The sequence below is a fragment of the Camelus bactrianus genome, chromosome 15 (assembly GCF_048773025.1).
Source record: "Camelus bactrianus isolate YW-2024 breed Bactrian camel chromosome 15, ASM4877302v1, whole genome shotgun sequence".
In the NCBI taxonomy this organism is placed as follows: domain Eukaryota; kingdom Metazoa; phylum Chordata; class Mammalia; order Artiodactyla; family Camelidae; genus Camelus; species Camelus bactrianus.
The window spans coordinates 3,917,929-3,939,806 of NC_133553.1; the positions used below are offsets into that span (position 1 = coordinate 3,917,929).

The 21,878-nt window shown below is 52.3% G+C and overlaps 1 pseudogene; it reads left to right on the forward strand.

Moving 5' to 3' along the window:
* Window positions 1-276: 276 nt before the first annotated feature.
* LOC141573427 (otoferlin-like) overlaps window positions 277-21,878 on the forward strand; it is a 30,419-nt pseudogene continuing 8,817 nt past the window's right edge.

The following is a 21,878-nucleotide window of genomic DNA, read 5'->3' on the forward strand; positions in this document are numbered from 1 at the left end:
TGTCGTGTTAAATAAAATCATACAAACTTTGAGGATTCAGACTGTGAACACAACCTTCTTTTACTACACACTGTACTGTGCACAACTTTGCTACATCCATTGTTTGTCTGTTTTTGCCCCTTATTTTTTCATGATGCTTTCATTAAATAGGCATTGGTTTTCATGTGAAATCTTAATTTAGTTATTTCCATATTTTGAAAAATTACATTCAGGTTATTGAGTTACTTTATCTTATATGTGAAAAATTATATGAAATAATAATTTTGGAAGAAACACATGAGTGGCCTGCAGAAAAGATTACAGCAGTGTGCTAAAAACCAGGAGCTTCTGGGTAATGATACAGTTCAGCTTAAGAAAGCAACAGAATAAACGGAAGCTGACACCTGAGGTGATATATGGTTCTGGAACATGCTCCTGTAGATGAACACTGTTCACCAAAATAGTCAGCTCGGAGACTTGAGTCACTGAACCAGTGCTATAAGTGCTGTTAATTAAAACAGCTCATTTGGGTTTGGTTTGCTTTACTTTGGGTAGTATATTTTAGATTAAACTGAGAATACCGTCTACTGTTCATATCTAGGGGCCCCCTATCCGGTAGATTGAATGAACTTTGGAAGGAAAATATTCAGAAAAAAATGGAAAGTTTAAAAAAGCAACACTTGAATTGGCCACAGGATGATAACTACTTACATAGCATTCACGTTGACACAGATACTGTGAGTAATCTAGAGAGGATTTAAAGAACACGGGTGGGAGCACGTAAAATCCGTGCAACTCCTCTAAAATTTTATACAAGATGTGTCAGAATCCATGGATGGGGATATCAGGGGGAAGTCAAGGAACCAGAGCCCTAAGGTTACCAAGGGATGACTGGAAGCCCAGGCTCCTGATCCTAGCCTGGCATGACCCCATGTGGTCTGAATCCTGCCTGTACCACACTCCCCTGGTCACTCTCCTCCAGCCCTGCCAGAATGCCCTCTTCTTCTGGAACACACCAAGTTCAATGCACTTCGTATCTGACCTCTAGAAATACCCGTTATTTTCTGAGCATGGCTCTGCATCAATAACACGTGGTGCATTGCCATGACAGAAGACAGGATGGAGGTTCCTTAAAAAAATTAAAAATGCACTTACCATATGATCCAGCCTTCCCACACCTGGGGATATGTCAGGAGAAAATGCTAATTCAAAAAGGTACATGCACCTCAGTGCTCACAGCAGCCCTATTTATAACAGCCAGGACTTGGAACCAACCCAAACGTCCATCGCCTGGTGACTGGATAATGCAGAAGTGGTCAATTTATGCCATGGAATACTACTCAGCCATGAAAAACGATAAAACGATGCCATTTGCGGCCACACGGATGGACACAGAGAGAGTCATGCTGAGTGAAGTAAGCCAGAAGAGAGAAAAATGCCATATGATACCACTTCCATGCGGAATCTAAACAAAAGACAGAAAGGATCTAAATGACAAAGGAGGAACAACCCAAAGACATAGAGAAACAAACTAATGGTTACCAGGGAGGGAAGGGGGTGGGAAGGGGTAAATATGGGAATAGGAAAATTGCCCCTCTTGGGGAGTGATGGAAATGGTAGCTATCTTGATGGTGGTGATGGTTTTCAGGGTGTAGACGTCTATGAAAATTCATCAAATAATACATGTGAGATATGTCTAATTGACGGAACAGAAATCGTACCACAATAAAGGTGTTTTAACAAGAAGAGATGGGCTTCATTGTGTCCTAAGTTTCTATGTGTCTTCAGGGAGGCCTCAAGAGGGCGGTGCTGGCCTTCCTGCCAACACGAAGACATGAAGCCTGAACGATCCATCGATGGGAAGAAGATTAGAGCCATGGTCACATCTGGACCCCAAGCTTAGATGTGGTGCATGGGGGACAATTATCGACAATCCAGAGAGGTTCCGGCCAGAGCTAGAGGCCAGGGCAGCAAAGCGGGAGTGGCACTAAGGAGCATGGTGGCGCAGAGGCTGGACTGGGGGCCCGCAGGCTCCTCCCAGGAGGATCCTGTGTTTGGGAGGTGGCTAACGTGCCTGCTTCGTGTCACCAGTAAGTGATGCCACCTGTGGAGAATCAGCTGGAATCCTGAGCCTGGTCAGCCCTGGGTGATGCGCTAAAGGCTCCTACCACAGGGGGCGCCAGACGGACAGTGAACCAAGCAACAGGCTGTTGAGTTTGGGGCCTGTGTTTATCGTGCTTTCCGTGTCTCACTGCGTTTCAGTGTCACCCGGAGGAATTCAGGCGGTCTTTAGAGGCTGATGGCCTCTAGGTTCCTCATCAGCCTGGCAATCCCCCGGCCCTCTCTGGCCAGACCTCGGCAAGAGCCTTCCCTTGTTCTAACAAAATCCTTCCCACCCTCGCCTCTGGCGAGCTTTTGTTCTTTTAATTGATGGGAATGTGGATACCTTACAGCTTGCTCAGGCCCTTCCTTAGGGCTTCTGCCCTTAGACACCTTTAAGGGCCGCCACCCCTGCCCTGGGTCCTGCACTCCAGAGGGTCCCTCTGGCCCTGACCCTCCCTCTGGCCACGCCCTCCACGGGGTGGGGTCAGCAGGGCCAAGGGGACACGCCCATTGGCTACACCCTGTGCTCTGGAAACCCAGGAGCCTGAATGCCCCGCCCCAGCAGCCCCTGACCCACTTGTAGTTTCTGCACCGGCTCTCCCCGGAGTTCTGCTTCCCAGGACTCACAGGGAGGCCAACGGGCAGCTGTTGGCATGGAGGGTATGGGCAGAGCCCGGATTTGAGTTCTGAGGGTCCCCCTGTGCACATTCAAGGTCCCCTGGAGCAGGGGATGGACCCAGCATTGGGAAGAAAAGGGTCAGGCTAGTGGTCAGAGACTGGGAATCAGCTCTCCCCACACTGGCACTTTCTTTGCGGGACTCACCTGAGTCTGGGAATTCTAAAGTTGAGCCTGGCCTTCCCCCTTCTAATGAATGTGTAGCTGTAAAGGCAGGAGTTTAGAGCTGACTGCACTTAAAATGTTGACCTACATAGGATGGGAACTCCCAGGTATGCTCTGGCCCTGCACTTCCAAAGGTCCAGAGCAGTTATGTTGGCTCTGCTGAGACTGCAAGAGGCAAAGACCGTCTCCAGAGAGGAGGGGCTCCTGCTTCATGCTCCGAAGTCAAGAGCTTCTGAGCAGATGAAACAATGGACACTGAAACCCTCGATTGGAAGCTGGTTTAGAATGACGCCAAAGGTGTGTGCGACGTGTGTGTGCGTGTGCGCTCGCGTGCACCTGGGGATGTGTGTGGTTGTGTGTATGTTAATGGGTGTGAGTGTGGTCCATGACTCCACGTGTGTGTGCGTGGGGATGTATGTGGGGCAGAGGGTGTGGGCACGTTTGTTTGGGTGTACGTGCACGCATTAATTTTAAGAATAGTAGAAGCTGTCCTTTAGAAGTTTGAAGTAGTAAAAATTGTATGGTGTCCCTCACTGTATAATCCAAAATGAAAATAATCTTCAATCACCAGAGATGTAGTCCCCCCCCCCCGGTTTCTGATCTTCTCCCGCATATTGATTATGCCTTCATTGTACTGATGAGGAAAGTAGCTTAGAGAACTTAAGTGACTCAGCCAAGGGCATGGAACTCGCGAGCCCAGGGCCAGGACGCAGTCCAAGCGGCACGGCTCCAGAGGCCTGGAGCCCTGCTCACGACCGCACGTGGCCTCTTGGCCGGGGGAACAGATTCTGATGGGCCGGGGCCAGCGTGCAGGCTGCCCAAGCCACAGACTCTGCAAGTCGGGTGGAGAGTAGCAGACAGCAGACGACGGTAAAGTGCTGCTCACAAATCAGATAGCTTCCTAGATCTTCGCGGAGTAAAGAGGCTCACTGCTCATCCTCGATCCCTTTGCTGGTGGCTAACTGGGACCAAGGCCCATGAGAGCGCTTCTTGGAACGGCCTGCCAAAACCTGGAACAGGACTGCTCAGGAACTGGCTCTGCAGCAGGAGCAGAGGAAGGAAACGGCGCCGCCTGGTTGTCATCCTTGGTAGTGGCAGTAGGAGGCCTCGCAGCCTTGGTATGGAGGCGGCAGGACGAGGTCCTAGTGGATGATCGTTTTCACATGTCTTACAAATAATTGCTTCACATATTTTATCCATCTTGGGGTTTATTCTACGTTGGTAACCATGGTCTCCGTTACTCCATCTTAGCTGGATTGATTAATTTTTTTTGAGGTTAATTTTCTCTTCAATCATTTGGAAGCTATATTGACTTTCAATGAAAATTCGCTCTAAATTTTCATAAATCATCTCTAAGTTCATAACTTTATATGTAATTGGACCAGTGTTGCTATAACAGTCTCAAAAACGAAATAATCTTTTAGATCTTGTTTCTCAATCATGATACATTTACCATATTTTACCTCTCTGCTGTTCTCAATTGTGTGTGTGTGTGTGCACGCGTGCGCGCGATACAGTTACTGCTTTTTAGACAGTTGCTTAAAGTTTGTTACATTCACAATGAAAATATAGGTATAAACATCTTGGATTTAATTGTTCACTACTGCTATTTAATCCCATGTCTTTCCCATTTTTGAGTTACTTACTTCTTTCCCAATCAAATGGACACATGATTGGCTAATTTTTTTCGAGCAGTGGACTTGGAACCCTTACCTGTCTATATGCAGATTTATGTTCTCTTCATCAACAGCTCTCAGCCTCAACACTCTAAAACACTCTACAACACTCCGTATCTAGGGCCCCAAGCTCTGTTTTAAAATACGGCATTGTTTTTCATATCCAAAAACAAACAAACAAACAAACAAAAACAAAAAAACTTTCCTGATTTAAAATGCTGCCTTTAAGGACTAGCTAGTCTTGTCTGCTGAATGGATATTAAGAGGGGTTACCTTAACCTTCCTCCTGCTTTTTGACATAAGTCGGCTTCATTGAAAAACATGTTTTTACTGTTTCTCAGACGGGCTTGCACTTTGAACTGCTGCATCATCACCATCTTTTTCTCCATGATTATTCCTGAAAAATTGATCTCTCTAAAGGAGTAAAGATGGTTTCTGTCAGAGATGTGTGGCTCCCTGTCCAAAGGTCAAAATGAAGAGAAAAGGGAAGATTCCTCTTTCCGATGCTTCCATTCTGTCAGAATAGAGATCTAGCCGTCCGTGTGGCTGCGGTGCAATCTGCAATATGTTGCCTCAGAGTTTCCTTTTCCTGGCTTACCAGGGGAGCCGCAATAGCTAAGGTAGTGGCGCTCTGGCCCTTGTCAGGATCCCGGTGCTGAGGCAGCCCCTTCCCCCCAGCCCCACTCCTCATTATTCTGATCGTGCAAACTGGGTGCCAGCTGTGTGAACCCTGCACCTGGCGGCCAGGATTGCCCCCCACGCGACGTGTCCCCAGTTCCTCGGCGTCCCTCGCTGCTATCAGCTAGCTCCAGGAAGGGTGCGGGTTGGCTTCCACTGCTGTCCTTCCCCCTTCCTTTCCAGGCGGGCCCTCCTTTTGGGCTAGTCGGCCCAAAGCCTTCTCTCCCGCGCTGCCTAGGCTGAAGGGATGCCTCAGCGTCTCCAGCCGCTAGAGGGTACTCTTCTTCCCTCTTTGGTCCCCTGCAGGGCTTACAGTGGAAATTTCGGAGGTGGGAAGGGCTTGGGGGTTCTCCGTGTCTAGGGGCTCCCGCTCCAGCAGATTCAACCAACTGTGGGTTGAAAATATTCGGGAAAAACGGAATTTCAAAAAGCAACACTTGAACTTGCCGCACAGCGGCAACTGCTTACAGAGCATTCACGTTGCCTTACACACCGTGCGTCATCTAGAGATGATTTAAGTACACAGGAGGACACAGTGAAAGAGAATGTGACAATGAATGTATGCGTATGTTCATGGATAACGGAAAAATTGTGCTCCAGACTGGAATTCGACACAACATTGTAAAATGACTATAACTCGAAAAAAAAGCAAAAAAAGTTTGTACGTAAAAAATAAAGTACACGGGAGGATATATGTAATTCTATGTAAGTCCTATGTCATTTTCTACAAGAAGCGTCAGCATCCATGGATGTTGGCATCTGTGGGGAGTCCTGGAACCAGTGCCCCACGGTGACCAAGGCATGACTGGAAGCCCAGGCTCCTTATCCCAGCCTGTCATATCCCCACGTGGTCTGAATCCTTCCTGTACCACACTCCCCTGGCCACTCTCCTCCAGCCCTGCCAGACTGCCCTCTTCTTCTGGAACAGGCCAAGCTCACTGCACTTCATGTCTGACCTCTAGAAATACCCTTTACTTTCTGAGCATGGCTCTGCTTCAGTAAGTCGTGCTGCATTGCCTCTAGAGAAGACAGGACGGAGGTTCCTTAAAAAACTACAAATGGACTTACCTTATGATTCAGCCTTCCCACGCCTGGGGATATGGCAGGAGAAACCTCTAATTCAAGATGTCAGATGCACCTCAATGCTCACAGCAGCCCTATTTATAATAGCCAGGATGTGGAACCAACCCAAACGTCCATCGCCTGGGGACTGGATAAAAAGTAGTGGTCTCTTTATGCCGTGGAATACTACTCAGCCATGAAAAAGATGAAACGATGCCATTTGCAGCAACATGGATGGACACAGAGTCATTCTGAGTGAAGTAAGTGAGCTAGAAGAGAGAAAAATGCCATATGATACCACTTCCATGTGGAATCTAAAAAAAAGACAGAAATTAGCTCAACGACCAAAGAGGAACAAACCCACAGACATAGAGAAACAAACTTATGGTTACCAGGGAGGGAAGGGGGTGGGAAGGGGTAAATATGGGAATTGGAAAATTGCCTCTTGGGGAGTGATGGAAATGGTAGCTATCTTGATGGTGGTGATGGTTTTCAGGGTGTAGACATCTATGAAAATTCATGAAATACTACACGTTAGATGTGTCTAATTGACCGCACAGAAATCGTACCACAATAAAGGTGTTTTAAAACAAAAGAGATGGGCTGCACTGTGTCCTATGCTTCTATGTGTCTTCAGGGAGGCCTCGAGAGGGTGGTGCTGGCCTTCCTGCCAACACGCTGACATGAAGCCCGAACAATCCATCGATATGAAGAAGATAAGAGCCATGGTCTTCTACGCCATAACATTCTATGCGGATGCTGCCAACTAAACCTGGGATTTGACTCTCAGCTTTCCGGATGCCAAAGCCAACGGGGAGAGACCGTCACTATTTCATCATCCAGCCCACCTAACCCACCTTCCTTCTTCCCTAGATTAACCAGCAGTGCTGGAGAGGGAGGACATTGAATGCCTTGCCATTTGTCTTGGAATGGGCCGGATACTGACTGTGTCTCTAGCTGCCGTCTCAGCTCTCACCACCAACGTTTTCAACAGCGGCAAGAGGGCAGGAGCCCCCCAGCTGCAGTTGCCTTCATCCAGTCAGGCAGGACCCAGCTTGCCCTTTCTGGAGTTTGTGTGGGGTGGAATCAGGCACCGTGGACAGCGCCTGCCTAACTCTGCCATTTTCTTCTTTTCCTGGAAGTCTTTCTCATCTCTCTTCCTACAAAGGCCGGGGCCTGTTCCCAGATCATTGAACACCTCCAGGCAAAGGGAAATCACAGAGCTGCCCAGGCCCAGACTGGAACCTGTTGACCTAAGGTCTATCTCCCTGTCACTTCTGCCATTGGTTGGAAACTCTGAGAGCAACTAATCCCCATTCTGTTTGGCAGTCCTGGAGTATTTGATGACCATGATTCTGTCCTTCTGTCCTTCTCCAGGGTCTAACCACTGCCAGTGCCCTCCTCCTCCCCTGGAAGCAGTTCTCTTACACCCAGCCTGACAGGACATTCTCCTCCTTAGATAAAAGCCACACATTGAGATGGAGCCAAGTGCTGGGCAGCCCAAGGATTACCAGCTAGGTGGGGCAACTGGATGCCTTGTGCCTTTGAAGCTCTGCTCTAGTTGGGGGTGATGGCTAGATGTTGAAGCATGGATCTGGGCGTCACAGAGAACCACACGCTGAATGCAAGTTCTCATGGTGAGCTTGCTCCTGGGAGGCCCCAAAGCAGTGTTGTAAGTAGAGAAGCACAACCCCAGCCAGAAGCCTGAGAACAGGCCCCCTGACGGTGCTGCATCCAGCAACGGGCGGCGTCAGTGGGAGGGACCTGGGGATCTATAAAGAGGCCAACGAACACACACACAAACGTTTCAGCAGTTAGAGTACAAGTACCTCTGAAAAGAAGATTTTTAGAGTGTTTTTTAAATTGTCATTTTGTATTACTTTAACGTTGGATGTAATGTCAGTCCTGGCTACTTATAGATGATGAGAATGTGGGTGCTTTTTTTTTCTTCTTTTTGTTCCACTGTATTTTCTAAAATTAACACTTAATTTTTTTATTTGTGTGTTTCTAAAACTGGAGACCAAATGGCTGAGAAAAGGAGAGACTTGTAACTGTCAGATTGTTAGTGTGGCCACTGTGCAGGCAGGACCGGGCACCAGCACAGCTGGCTGCTGCTGGGAGAGGGCCACCCAGGGCAACAGGACCCAGTGCAGCCTCCCCAGCTTGGGACCTGATCCTCAGCTTTGCAGGGCCACACCCTCAATTTTATTAAGTGAACTGGAATGGTCTCCCTCCAAAGACTTTGTAAACATTCTGATTTGAACCAAACGATTGTATTTAACCTGGTAACACAATATTCCCTGACAGGTTGGTAGATATCTCAAGTGCGAATGTTAACACACTTGGAGAGAGACTGTTGCAGATGCAAATGTGGAATCTTTCTTGCTTTCAATGAGTACAATGCATAAAGCAAGAAGAGCTATCAGACGAAATTCACTGTCTTGGAGAACTTGGCTCTGCTGAGTTAGAAAGACCTCAGCCCATGAAAGGAGGAAAATTTAGCTACACCCAGATCCGGGAAGGATCCTCGGAGCTCAGAACCATCCTACAGGTTGGGTGGCACTGAAAAGAAGTCCTGAAGTGAAAAGACCATGGTGTACCTATACCCTTTGTTTCATCTGTTTAGGATGCATGTAATATGGAAACGCTTTCCTGATTACTGGCATTTTAAAAGAAAGAAGCCGCAGCTTCCTCCTATGAATATGCAGTTTCCAACATCAGATGGGCAAACTTAGTGTTTGGCCGAGATGTTCTTGATGGGTCATGGAGTCTTGAATCCAGTCGCTACCCTCTCTTCCTGGCACCAAGACCATATTTGTTTTTTTCCTTCAAACATCTCTCCAGTTTTCACTTCCATGTCATCTCACCACCACTGACCCTAGACCCCAACTCAACTGCAATATGGCACCCACTTCCTATCTGGTCTCTCTGCCCTCATGCTGCTGCCTCTGTGTCATCCTCTATGCCACCACTGGAGTGGCCTTTTCAAAATGAAAATCTGGGCATGTCTTATCCCTGTCACCTGGAGATGGGGGAAGGTAAAGGATGTTTCCAAAGAGCAGTAATATCTGGTCCACCATCCCTCATCTCCAGCTCCCAGAGATGTCCCTGCAGCATGATCATCTCCCTCAGAGGCTGGTCACAGAGCACCATGACTTGGGTTCTCCCAGGACAGAGGTATAGATTTATACTCATTGTTCCCTGTGATGACATTCATGAAGCCACCTAGAGATTATGTCCCTTGTGTCTTGGAAGGAGAGGATGGAATAGCCAATTACCAAAAGAGTTTCTTGGGTCGGTGGGTCATTTGGTCCCTTTGTGTCTCTCTTTGCTGCCTCATGTTACATCCTAGAGAGATCGAGTCCTCTGCTGATGACTGAAGAATGGAAGGAAAAGATGGTTAATCCCCTTCCTCAGAATTTTTTAAAAATTTCTAGTCCATGTTATATGTTTCCCCTCCATAGCACCCCAGGTGTGGGGGGGGCGGCAGGAATGGCATTCCCCTCCCCAACTAATATGCAGCAACCTCCAGTGTGCACCCTCAAGAGTCCCCTCAGAGCCACCTCTCTGCCAGCCAAGATCACCCACTGGAGCATCTTCACCCCACCCCACCCTTTTCTCTTTTCAACCCTCTGCCATCTCCCCTCTCTACCTCCTACCCTTTGGCTCTCAGGGCTTCCAGCCCAGGTTGTCCACCATTGTTGGCTCTGCTCAGTGGAGAAAGGTGGAAACTCTGGGTCCTGGAAAGGACTGGAGGCAAAAAGCCTATCATTATGGCCAGGCCTTTGGATGAAAAACATAAAAACCAGCCAACCACTCACATTGGGAAGGTCAGTCTCCTGATGGAACATTTTTAGCACCTTATAATGCCCAACTGTATCTGTCTGCCTCCCAGTCTTCAGTTACAAATAGTTTTTTTGTTTGTTTGGTTTTGATTATTTTTAAGGGAGAGGAGTGGATGGGTTCATTGTGGGAAAAATAAGATTTTTAAAAACTTTTGGTATAAGAAGTTTCATAGAGTTTAAAACTCTATCACATACTATGCTAAGCATATTCTGGAAGGACTTCTAGTGTCTGTTTACTTTCTTCACAATAAACTCCTCCGAGCTGGCTCTGTCTCCTTCTAAGCTCTCTGACGGAGCAGTGATGACTGCGCTGGGTCAGCTCCATGCCCTTTGGGATGCCAAGTTCCACACAGAAACGCTCGCTTTCACAGCTCAAGGGTTACTTCAATTAGTACATATTCAGTTTCCAGTTCTATATACTTGCTTGACAACGTTCTTATAGACATAGATGTTTCTTTTTCTTTTTTAAGCATCATTAGTTTTAATGTATGGATTTTCCTTGGCCTTCAGAATATTTATGAGACTTTGATGGACACAGCAGATGATGATTTTCATGGTTATTCTTTTTTATGTAAAAGGGAAAGACATTCTAGGTAGTAAAATCTTATTTAGCAGTTTAAACAATAAAATACCAACTCTCCAAAAGAGGGGAAACTAAGAATGTGGAAAGGGGGCCAAATTCCAGGAATGAAAAGGAGGCCGGTAGGGTTAAGGTGAGAAATGCTGGAGGGGTGGCTGTAGCTCAAGTGGTTGTGTGCATACTTAGCATGCAGGAGGTTCTGGGTTCAATTGCCAGTACTTCTTCTAAGAATGAATAAATAAACCTAATTACTTCCTCACACACACACACACACAAAGATGGGACATGCTGGAGCAGAAAATGAAATTCATGTTAATGTAGAAAGCTTCATTCCTGAGCGCGTGAAACCTGGGACGTAAGTTTGCATTTCTCTGTGAGGCCGGGTCGTCGATTCCGGGGGAGAACTCACAGCAGTTACAATCCGCTGGGCGCTTTAAAAATTTTGATGCTGGGCCCCACGCCTCCTACCCCACCCACCAAGATTGGATCGGGTTGGTCTGGAGTGTGATCGCTGCCTCGGTGTCTTCAAGCACCGCTGCGCCCTCCCCCTTGGTAATTCTAGTGCACCCTGACTGAGAGGTGATCCACCCACACCCCTTGTTTATAAATGAGGACACTGAGCTCAGCGGGAAAAGAGCCCAGGATCACAGCAGGCTCGAGGCAGCGCTCAGACTGGCACCCAAGCCCAGTGCTAGCTTCCTGCCCCTCTGGCCCTCTGCCCCAGCCCCCGACTCCAACGGGAACAGATCCAAGCCTCACCGGCTCTCCCTCTCACCCCCCACCCTCACCTGCGCAGGTCGGCGTCACCATGATTGAGGCCCAGCAGCTGGTGAGCTTGAAAATGGACCCCGTGGAGTGCGGGGCTGTGGGGACGATGAGAAGTGCACATCCATGAAGGAGTGTGCTAACTGCCCCTCCTACAACGAGGTCAGTGCCCTTTCCCTCAGGGAAGGGGCCTCTAAAGGGTGACAGGGGCGGGGCACCGGCTCATCGTGCCCAACAGGAGAAGCTGGGAGTCATGGGGCACAAAGGGCTACCAGCTGGGGTGACCCCGGCCCGCCCTGGCCCAACCCCCAGCACACTGATATGCAGTGCCCTGTCCTCTGAACCCCTGGTCTGGATCCCAGCCTGACACTGGTCTGAGCAGGAGCCGCCTTGAGAAAGGAACACCGCCCCAGGCCCTCCTGCGCCGTTCCCAGCAGTGCCTGTGAGTGAGCCCTGCTCCTGTGAGACCTGCTTCCAGCTGCTTCCCAGGCCCGGGCCCCAGCCCATGGTGGCCCCGGCCCATGGTGGACCCAGAACCATAACGAGCACCTGAGATGTGCTGTGCCATCTCCTAAATTCTTCTAAGGGCGTTATGTCTTCTGATTCTCACAACTGTCAGAAGTTGTCACCATCAAGCCCATTTTACACAAGGGACATTGAGGCTCCTGGAGAAGGACCTGGCCCAGGTGCTAAGTGACAGAGTCAGTTCTGTGTGCATGCACTCCCTGCCCGCTGTTGTCACGGGTACCTGAACCTCTCTCTGCGGGGCGGAGACTGAGGCCTCCATCTGGGAAGCGCCACGATCGCAGAGCATTATAGACAGAGGAGGGCCCGGGCCGTCTGGCCTCTGCCCAGCTCTCTGCCTGCCACCCTGGATGGCCACCCCAGACAGCACTGTGCCTCGGCTCCCGGGAGGGACCCATCATAGTCAGCTCTGGGGAGGGAAGCCCCGCAGACGCCTGACGCACTTCAGACTGAGACAGAGGTCACTGGGAGGGGGGCCCTGGCCCTCCCTTTTCTGGAGGGGCTTCCCGCCTGCTTCTCCTGGCGGCTTCAGGCAGTGAGGCGAGCCAGGCCGGCCCACGTGAGGCATCCTTGTCCCGTGCCTCAGCGTCTCCTGAGGAGCGGTGAGGGCAGAATGCACCATCTGCCACGTGTGAGAGGACGTCTCTTAGGCAGCTGTGGGAGCCCCCATCTGCACCCCTTCAGGAAGAAAGCACGCAGCTGCCCTTCACAGGGATCCGGGCTCCGGCCAGGGCCTGGCCGAAGTCTCCTAAGCAACCACAGATGGGCCCTGTTCCTACAGCTGGTTTCCCACAGGACTGGGACCTCACTGTTCAGGACGCCCCTCAGCCCCATGTGGCAACCTTCCCAGGAGCCAGGAAACTCAGGCTCCCATCTCTGACCTCACGTCAGGAAGTATCCCTGACTGGAAAAGCCTCCAGACCCGATAAGGTCTAATTTTCCTGAACAGCTATGGAGACGGGCGCCCACAGCCTTCCGTGGTTATCTGATAGTGGCGAGGCCATGTTGGGGTGACTGGAGGGCTCACCTTGCACTGGACCCACACACCTCATGTTTCATTCAAATGCCTTCCTCCTTTCCAAGGACACAGAGCTGTTCTCCCCACTCTGTGGCTCCCCAGCAAACTCCTACTCACCCTGCAGGGCCCAGCTCAAATGTCTTTGCACTGAGCAGCCTTCCATGCACTCTCTAGGTCAGAGATCAGGGCATTCCTCTCTCTCTGACAGTAACATTGCTGAGTTGCAGTTGATCCTTCATGTCTTAAACTGGGAGGCTCTTGGCCTCCTGCATCGCTCTAGCCCAGCCCAGGGACTGGCATGTACCTGGAGGTCTTTGGTGACACTCTGACAAATGGATACTTACCCAAATGAAGAAACAGACATCCACGGGGCAACTGCTGTGCACCAGGCTCATGACTGGCTATGCGGGGGCTGCAAACAGGATACCTCCTAGTTCTAGCCTCGAATCTGTTTTCCAAACTCTAAATTTATATCCACTAAGACTGTTTATTCTGCTCATCTTTGGACTATCTTCAATTTATACCTGATCACATTTTTGTTCCTTTTCACAAACCCAAGTAACAGATTTATTCAATTTCTCTTTCCTCTCACCCCAAGATCCTCTCACTCAGCACTGTGCATCACAGGATGCTGAGCAGCATCCCTGGTTCTACCCGCTGGTCACCAATAGCAATCCTCCACTCAGGGGTAGCAGCCAAGAAGTGTCCAGAAGTTTCCAGATGCACCCTAGGGGTTGAAATTGCCCCCAGCTGAGAAACAGAACTCTAAACTATCTTCCCATGATTCTTTCCAGCCCCGAAGCTGGAATTTTCTTTCCCTTTTCTTCTCTTTCTGGGCTAAATTCCTCTTCCTGTTATAATATCCCCCTGGTCCCAGGGGTGGACTGCTTCCTGCTAATTCTCTGAGTTGATGAGAACCTGCCTTTGACAACCCTAAACATGATAGAGGGAGGTGAAAATAATCAACATCACGTAGGTAATTACAAAAGGGAAATCAGCTCCAGAGATACAAGAACTATGAGAGCAGATGGCTCAGAGTGCTAGCTGAGCCCCTCCCTCCGCCAGGGCCGGCACAGCTCTGGGGCACCCGGTCTGGCCTTGACCCTCCTGCCTGGCTGTCGAGAAGGGAGACCTGTCTTTCGGGAAGGGAGGCTCACAACCATCACTCTCCCCGAGCAACCTGGCTGTCCACAGGCCAGAGCAAGACCCCTTCTCCGTGGGTGCATCCAGTCCTGCCCACCAGCATCTTCCTTCTACCTAGAACCCCCCTCCCCTTTGTCTGGAATCACTCTCTACGTCCCAGATTATCTAGCATGACACCCTCCCCTCTGCGTCACCGGCTCTGCCTTTGCTCTGCTTCTGGCTCCTGCTTGGCCTGCAAGGCCTTTCACTCCAGAGTCTAAGCGCAGGGAGGAGAACTGTCCTGCTCGAGGACAGGAGCTAGAAGCCTTTCATCTGTCTGTCCATCTACCTGCCCACCTGTGTCTGTGTGTCCGTCCAGCTGTGCTTTTCCTCAGTCCCCCTTACCTCCTAGTGACCACCCCTCCCTCGCTTTACTCCCTGCAGTCACGTCTGCTGCACCCCCAGCTTTCCTGAAACTAGGAACAGCCAATTCACCACGGACTTGGCTGTTCCTAAGTTCAGGGTCCACCATCGTCCCCTCTCCCTTGACTGCCCAGTTCCTTCCATCCTCTCGCTGCCCCTCCCCGGGGACCTCTCCTGCCCTCTCATGCTTTCCCCTGTCTCGCCAGCTCCTGTCCTCACCGCCTTTCTCCCTCTGCCCACTACTCAAGTGCTGCTGCTGCTTGGAGCCCTCTCCTGGGCCACCTTCTTTCTTAATTTCCCATCTACTCGCCTGGGGTGTCTCCCCAAGGGGTCAGGTACCATCTGTGTTTCTAGATGCGTGGACCACCCGCCTCTCCAGAGCTTCAGCCCCCGTGGTCAGCACCACCTGGGCAGAGAGCTGCTATGCACAGCACTTGGCATGCACTGTGCCCTGACGTGACCTGGGCTGAATGCTTGACTGGGGTCATCTCATTTAGATTTATAAACACGCCTCCTAGCAACCTCGTGAATGGTGCCCCGGAGCATTTCCCCAGGGTGGCTCTGGATCATTAATCCCATGTCACAGAGGGGTAAACTGAGGCCCAGGAAAGAAGTGGTTGGCCCCAAAACTCAGGCTTTTTGGCTCTAAAGTTGGCATTTTTACCCACAATGCTCTAGCGTGAGCCTCCAGCAGCTGGGAGAAGATTCTCCTCATTTATTCCAAGTACTTGGGCCATATTTCTTCCTTCTCCTGCCCACAAGTTCACCAAAACAGTGGGCCCTCTGCTCACTGCCCACCCCCTCATTATTCCCAGCGCTGGTACGCTGAGGTCAGAAGAAGTCAGGGGGAGCTGCACCTGTGCGTAGCAGCTCCCAGCTGGGGAGGACGGGTCACAGCCACAGCATTTACACTGACAGCCGAGTAAGTTCATCCAATCTCAGTTCTAAGGATCAGCTTACTGTAAAAGTTAACACCTCTGAAGTTGGGGCCCAGCGTGCAGGCAGCATTGTACTTTAATGGTGATGTCTGTGGGACCCTGATAGCCACAGTATACTTTCCAGCATCTCGTGTGTCTCATCAAGCCCGGTAACGAGACTCTAAGGTGGGTCATTACCCCCACTTGACAGCTCACGAAGCTGGGGTTCAGAGGATGTGTTGCTCAGGGCCACACAGCTCTCAGCTGCATCAGGGTCAGCAGGGACCAGGGTTCTTGCTCCTCCTGCTCATCCACATTTTGGGGCTCACGGGACCTGGCCCGGATGCAGACAGGCATTGCCAGGAGGGAGGGGACTGGCACTCAGCCTCTGCCGGCCCAGAGACACCAGGTCTGGGGCCTTCCCCCTCCAGCGCTTCATCTCTGACTTCCACATCTCCCCTGATGGCATGTTCGATAGGATCATCAAGACCTCGGTGAGTGGCGCACAGTCCCTGGCAGGTGGGGCTCCAACTGCACCTTTGTGCAGACTTGCAAAGGGCACCCCCTCTGGGAGGGCCAGCCACAGAAAAGCAGACCTGCACCCAGACACACATCTGAGCAAGCCAAGCACTGGCTGGATTTGGGCCCCACTCACTCCTTCAGCCAGATGCTTCTGGAGAGTGTACAACCTGTTCACCCGTACCTGGGAGCCCACAAAACACAGAAGGCAGGACGGCCTGATGCTAAGCCCCAGAGAGCCACCCCTGCCCTGCCGGATGCCCTCCTGCTTCCATGAAGCTGAGGTCCCCAGAAAGAGTGAGGTGGCACCACTGGGAGTCAACTCTTTGCCCCGTGGAAAGCCTCAGCCCCATCCCTCCTGACTGGCGGCTGGTGGATCTGCCTGGAAGGTGACTCACTCGAAGAACCTGCTGTGCAGTGGTACCCTCGTGGGGTCCTTCAAGATGGACGTGGGAACCACGTGTTGCCAGCCTGGTGTGTAGTCTCATGGCCTGGTCAGTGTGGGTGCACACGGCTCTGGGAGCCTGGGGCTCGCTGTCCTTCCCACCCTGCCAGCCCCTGGTCTCAGCCTGGCCAGGACCGTGAACTCAGGTGGGGCCACAAGTACACACAGCCATTGGGTGTGCAGGGCAATGGGGTGCCCTGTCTGCACACAAACACAATGACTACCTGCACCCAGTCTGCGGGGTTCACAGGAGCCCCACGAGGTAGGCAGCATCGCCCCCTTTTACAGTTGGGGAGCCTGGACCTTAGAGAAGCACCCGGGTTTCCCCAGTCACCCAGTTGGTCGGTGGTGAAGTTCTCAGCACCAGATGCAATGACGCTGGGCCCTCAAACACTTCCACTGACCATCCATCAAGGGACCCAGGCCACCTGAGAACAGCCATGTGGGGCTGTGTCTATGGTAACCCGGGGTCAAACCTCCATGAGGTCGGTGAAGGAACTCCGAGGGTTGGCCCAGAGGGCTGGTGATGATGGCTGGGCCAGGCAGAGAAAGTGCCCTTGGCCTGACAGACAACAGCTAAGCACACGGCCAGCCCGAGAACCACGGGCACACAAGCTGGCATTGGGCTCCACCCAAGCCCCTCAAGTGGACTTGTCACTGGGGGTACAGTAAGGACCTCGTTAGCCCTTTGACAGTGACACTACAATGTGTGACTATCACATCTCACCCACAGCAAACAGTGAGGGAGGCATCAGTGTTCCTCCCCATTCTACAGAAGAGGTAAATGAGGCCAAGAGAAGTTGTGTCTCGGAGGTGCCACTAAACTACTAGGTTGAAGAAATTGGCGATTCCTTGAGGTTCACCCTAGCAGACACTTGGCTGGTGCACATTATAACTATCATTCAGGCCAGGAAACTGAAGTTCAAAACCCAAGATTATACACATAAAAATCACAAAACCTTAGAACATGGAAACTTCAAGAGACCTTAAAAACACCTAGTCTGATCTCTCTATGAAAGGACTGAAAGAATAAACCCACTCCCTCTTCAAATAGCCTTTACCTTTGAAGGCAGATTTTATGTCCTTCCTGAGTCTCATTCTCCTTTCTTGCCAAATGTCCCCCAGTTCAGCCAGCCATGTGCACACCTGTCCACCTGCCCGTGTATCCACTCATCCACCCACCCGCCTGTCCACATATTAATCCATCCTCTATCCATTTATCCATCTACCATCCACCCATCCATCCGTCTACATTTTCAACTGGCCTGGCAGCCCCCCACCCCACCATGTATCCGTCTCCCCACCCAGCCGTCTGGCTACCTGTTCCTGTATCCATGCCACAATCATCTGTTCCAGCAAGACCCTGACGCTCTGGAGCAGCCTAGGCCCCAGCCCCCTGCTCCTGAGGCACCAGTTCCACCACACCACACCCTGTGGGGCATGACCGGGCCGTGGCTCGGGGAACATGTGTCCTCTGGCCCAGAGGCAGGCGGAGCTGTGGCCCCAGGGCTGCTGGGCCTGAGAGCCTGGACCCCACGCACCAACACTGTGCTCCACTCCGGGCTGGGCGGCGGCCCCGAGGGCGGGAGCGGCCCGGGCTCGTGGCCCGCTCACCGCAGCAGAGCCCCGGCTGCCCCGCGGGTGAGCCGTCCTGCCGGCCCCCGCGCACGTCCCCGCGGGGCCGAGGGGCCACGGGAGGTGTGACATCCCCGTGGTGGGCAAGGGGGCCGACACCAAGCCGCCCCACGAGGCCAGCCAGATGGACGAGGATGGCATCAAGGGCTGAGGCTCCCATCTCCCCCGGCCCCTGGCGACCTGGCCTGGCCCTTCCAGGGGCACAAGGGGGCTCCCAGGGTGGACCTGGCCCAGAGACTGTGCCCTCCCTCTGTCTCCCTCAGCCACACACTCAGACGGCCCAGCTGTCCCTGGAAGGAGCCAGCGTCAGTGTCCACGGACTCTCCATATGGGACAGAAACGTCTGAGGCCAGGCGGGCAGGGTTCACTGGGGACAGTCAGGAATGACAGTCATTTGACATCTGGACTTCTGTCTGTGAGAAACTTGGGAAAAAAAGGGGCAGGTTCCCAGAGCTGCTGGATCTTGAGTCTACACCCAGGAGAGCAAAGCCATTTTGTTTTCTGTGCCAATTTTAAGCCGCTGACAGTGGCTGTTGAGAAATATTCTGGGACCTTATCTGAACACAGTGGGAGAAAGTGCTGGGATCCAGTGAGTCATGACTTTGGCGGGCCGGGGAGGGAGCGTGGTGGCCACGGGGGAGGTTTCTGTGTGGGAGACAAAAGATGTGACACCCAGCTAGGAAAGGGGACAGTGTTACCAGGATGGATCTCCCCCTCTGCAATTTACAAAGTGCTCATGTGTTTTAACCTGTTTATCACACTCCTGGAAGGGAGCCTTATCCTACTCCTGGGAGGTGGCTGTTATTCCTGTCTTCCAGGTGAGGAAGCTGAGGCTCAGAGAGTTGGGGAGATTTGCCTAGGATCCCATGAGAGACCAGAAACCGTCAACTTGAGCATCTTCAGTCCTGGTGTGGTCCTTCTCAGCCACCCTTCACATGCTGTCCTGGGCCCCAGGGGTGTGCAGATGCTGGGGCAGGAGTCTGGGCGCCCGGTCTGGCCACCACAGTCCTAACTGTATGCGCCAGCAGGAACTTGCTGCTCCCTGATGGGGTGCCCCCTGAACGCCAGTGGGCCCGGTTCTACGTGAAAATTTACCGAGCAAAGGGGCTGCCCCACACGAACACAGGCCCCATGGTTGACGTGAAGGCTTTCACTGGTGAGAACAAGGACCTGGTTGACCCCTATGTGCAAGTCATCTTTGCTGGCCAGAAGGGATTGGGGCACAGGCAGAAGGAGGTTGGGCATGGGGTCACAGGCACCAGGGTGCAGAGGGATGGTCAAGTGGTCCTGGGGACAGACATGAGGCAGAATCAGAAGCCACCAGACTGGACTTCGATAACCTTGGTGCGTTCACCTCTGGAAGTGAGGAGATATGAGCGGAGCTCCAGCCCAGAGGGGCTGGGGGCCAGGCCAGTCTGGGCCTTAGGGATTCCTCCCTGCCCCCAGGTCACAGAGACCAAGAGCTGAACGGGGGGACACTGTGAGGGAGGAGTGTTTGAGAGGCTGGTCGGGGGGAAGAGTGAGGAGAGGAGCATGCACACACACACACATACACACGGGCACAGCCACCACGTGCCACACATAACACATATATACCCACTCACCCGCAGACACACGTGCTCACACACATGCAAACTCTCAACCCCTCCCACCAGGGCTGGACCTCAGTGCAGAAGAGCAGCTATGAGCCACTGTGGAATGAGCGGGTGGTCTTTACAGACCTGTCCCCCAACTCTGCAAGTGCACGAAAGTACAGATCCGGGACTCGGACAAGGTCAACGACGTGCCCATAGGTGCCCACTTCACTGACCTGCTCAAGGTTTCCAATGACGGAGACAAAGCTGAGTAGCAGGAGGCCGGGGTGGGGGTGGGGCTTAAGGGGCGGAGTCAGTGAGACTCCCACACACGCCTCCACCATCCCGCACCTCGGCTGGAGCGGCAGTGGGCTTGCTCAGGGCTTTTACCAGCAGCCTCTGCCTCAGGGGAAGGGTGGAAACTCATGACTCAGCTCTGCACAGAGCTGCCTGGGCCTGTCTGAGCCAGGCTGCCTGGATTCGAAGCCCAGCTGCTCTGACAGTTAGAAGCTGTGTGAACTTTGTATCTGTTTTCGCATCTGTAAAATGATGAAATAATGACAATTATCTATGTGTGCATATGTACATGCACATCACATACACATGCGTACTGCCCCCCTAGAAACTACCTGCAGACTTGTGGGGACTTGGAAAGACTCACCCCTCCTACGACCTGGGCACTGAGCTGGGTAAAGGATACAGAGCAAGGGAGGAATCCATCCTGTCCTCACAGTGCTCATTGGGGTTGAGGGAGATGGATGTGCTACTAAATGTGCAAAACCTGAGGCACGAGGCACAAAAGACCACACAGATTGTACGATTCTGTTTACATGAAATATCCAGAATAAGCAAATCCATAGAGACAGCAAATTGACTCATGATTTCCCAGGGGTGGGGGGAGGGGAGTGAGGATGACCTGCTTAAAGCTACGGGGTTTGTTTTGAGGGGGATGGAAATGTCCTGGATGGTTGCACAACATAGTGAACACACTAAAAAACACTGAAATGCATACTTAAAATGGTGAATTTTACATTACATGAAGTATATCTCAAATTTTAAAATGCTGTAATTTTTTATAAACTAGGCAGAACAAAACCAAACAAAAGACATAAAGCAGAATTGGATCCAAGTTTCACATGAGCCATGACAAATCCCAACAGGAGAAAAATAGTTGGGACTAGGAAACGGGAGGGCTTCGTGGGGGAAGAGCGTTTAACAGGCAGAGGCAGAGAGGAAGGACCTTTGGAGAGGAGGGGAGGGGTCTGCGGAAGCAGGTGAGACTGTGGTGGCACACAGCCGTCCTTTAAGTGGCTTTCGGTGGCCCGGGAGCAGGCACCAGTCAGCGGGCAGCACGACTTCGCTGCACAGACGTGGATGTGGTTGTACGTGGGGGCCACCGCTGGCTCAGGCCCCACAGGGAATAAGGTGACACATGACAGTGCCCCATGCGTGTGATAAAGCCACCCCGTCACCGCGCACAGCAGACACGAGCGAGCTCTCTCCGCAGCCCCTTGAGAGCCTCAAGCCGCCCCCCAGGCCCTCTCTGGCCTCGGGTGACTCCCTGAGCCAGGCATGAGGTCCTCAGCTCAGCAACCAGGAGGTGCAGGCTGGGAGCCCCCCAAAGAGGTCCCCCCACCCCGAGCAAGCCCCTCCACCCTCTGCGCCTGCCCGCAGGCGTGCTGCCCACGCCGGGCCCTCCTGGGTGAGCGTGTGCAGCTCCATATGCAACCACATGCTGCCCGACGAGCACCAGGACCAGAACGAGGGCCTGGGGGAAGCCGTGTCCTTTCTCATCCGCCTCATGCGGGGCCCGGGAGTGGAAGTCCTGGATACCTCCAACCCTGAGCTCACCGGCCCCTCGGAGGTGCAGGGGGAGAAGGCCACGCCTGTCTCAGAGGTGAGGCCCCTGCTGGGGGGTGGGGGTGCTGTGCTGTCCTCCGGAGCTCCCTGCTCAGTCCCCTTCCTGCCCCAGCAGCCTGGGCCTGGGCTTAGCCTGTGGCCACCCTGCCTGCCTCGATGGCTGGAACCCAGGATGAGACCTCCCTGCCCAGGAAGCAGTGTCCCCTTCCACTGCCTGCGACTGCTCTGCCCGGAGGTCCTGAGGTGGAGCCCTGCCTCAGCCCTGTTCCTGGTGGTGGCTGTCCTCGTGTTGGACAGAGCAGCCTTTCCCC